Raw genomic sequence first — 2,090 nt, forward strand, 5'->3', positions numbered from 1 at the left:
AAAAAAAAGTGATATAAAGTAGATTTCATTTTTTTAAAAAATGAATATATTTGTTTACCAAAACCCTGAGCAAGGAGTGCTGAACAAAGATGCAGTCTTGAACAAAGGTACCCTTTGAGATGCATGAAGCACAGGAAGGAAAAAAGGAAACCAGAAACAAACAAATATTTGCTGTCTCATACAGCCAAACTGAAAGAAACTTCAGAGGTCTCAGAACCTTCAGAGATGGAGATCTGGGTCATCTCCTATTTCAGCTGTTCTTTACTACAGTGAAATACCTGAGACAATTAGTAAAGAGAAAAGGGTTGTGTAGCTCAGAGTTTAAAGGTTCAAAGTCCAAGACTAGCCAGAGAGAGGGGGCATCAGTTTGGGCCTCTGGCAAGGGTGACTTATCATGGAGAGAGCATGAGTTGGAGCAAGCAACCAGATCTCAAGTCAGAAAGCAGAAAGAGAGAATGAATGGGGTCTCACAATATCTTTTCAGGGCATGTCCCCAGTGTCCTAAGAACCTCTCTCACCAGGTCTAATATCCCAAAAGTTCTACCACCTCCCAGTGGTGCCACCTTGGGGACCAAACTCTTAACACATAGACCTTTGTGGGATACCACTCAGATTCAACCAAGAGCATCCTCCACCTGGCAAATAGTTAGACCAGCCATGGTCATGCTGGTAAAGGGTAAAAGAATCTGGAATGGGTAAAAGATGAGGGAGATGACTCATGTGATCTCTAATCCTGGGGCCAACTACAACTGTATGGATTGTAGTTTTTGTTTTATAATTATTATGTTCATCAGCTTCTGATATTATAACAGCATACCTGTAATAACCAACTTATAAAGAGGAAAGGTTTATTTTGGCTCATAGTTTTGAGCCACAGTTTTCAGTTTTGTTCTTGATTGATTGGTCCATTGCTTTGGGACTCTGGAGATTCATCATGGCAAGAGCTAAGTCTTTTATCTCATGGCCAGGAAGTGAAAGAGGAAGAGGAAGGAATTATGGTCCCAATATTTCATTCAAGGATATGCTCCCAGTGATCTAAGACCTCCCACTAGGCCCTACCCCTTCAAGTTTCCACCACCTCCCAAAAACATCCCCCTGGGAACCAAATCTTTAACCCATGAACTTATGGGGTATGTTCCAGATTCAAACAACAGTCACCACCCTCTAGTGCTAATTTACTCTAGACACTATGGCTTTCGCCTTGAAGGGACCTCTGAGCCTTACTGGGTTTGTATCTTCACTCTCAGGGAATAAGTGAGGGCATTGTATTCCTGTAACAATGTGCAAGTGACAAATTGGACAGAATGAGAAGGTGCAAACTAGCCAGGAGATGCCAGAGTGGGCTGCACAAGACACGAGGCTTGCTGCTACCACCCTGCTCCCCAAGGCCCTCACCACTTGCTTGTCCACAGCCCAGTGCCAGTGAACTTCAAGTTGTTTTGTGAGAGATTGAAGAACCCACTGACCCTATACCTGTGCAACCTGGAGATAAGGACATGTTCATGGTCCGTGGGGTGAATGAGCCTTAGGCTGCGGATAAATTCCAAGTCATGGTAATTCATAGGTATTTCAGAAAATGGAAATGTGAGTTGAGACTGATCACCTGCACTCTTTAGCAAGTGATGACCAGTTCAGAAATGAACTCCCCACCTTCTCTGCCTCATTCTCCCCTTTCTTCATACCTGTTTTCCTGGGATTGTGTTTTTCAAAAGACAGAGCCTATTTGTTTTATCTCCAATTCCACTTTCTGAGAACCCCAGGTAAGCCTACATAAAAGAGGAAAATCCACCCCATTATCTAAAGAGTCCAAACATCCAAATGTTTGACCTTCTGTTTTCAATAGGAAACATCTGAGGAGGGACTACCATCCCTGAAAATGGAACTGTAGACACTCTGGATAAAAATTCGTGATTCCAGTTATACAGATAACCCTCCAGGAGAGGGAAATGTACAGGAGCCATGTTGTCTGTACATTTGCCCCAAAACACAGACTTCTTGCTGCCCCACGTGCCTCTGTCATGCCATCTACCTGCCTTCAGTGCTGGGCTCTGCCACCCTCAGCCTCCTTGGATCTTTCTACACTTCCTCAA

The sequence above is a fragment of the Sciurus carolinensis genome, chromosome 3, assembly GCF_902686445.1.
Source record: "Sciurus carolinensis chromosome 3, mSciCar1.2, whole genome shotgun sequence".
Lineage (NCBI taxonomy): Eukaryota > Metazoa > Chordata > Mammalia > Rodentia > Sciuridae > Sciurus > Sciurus carolinensis.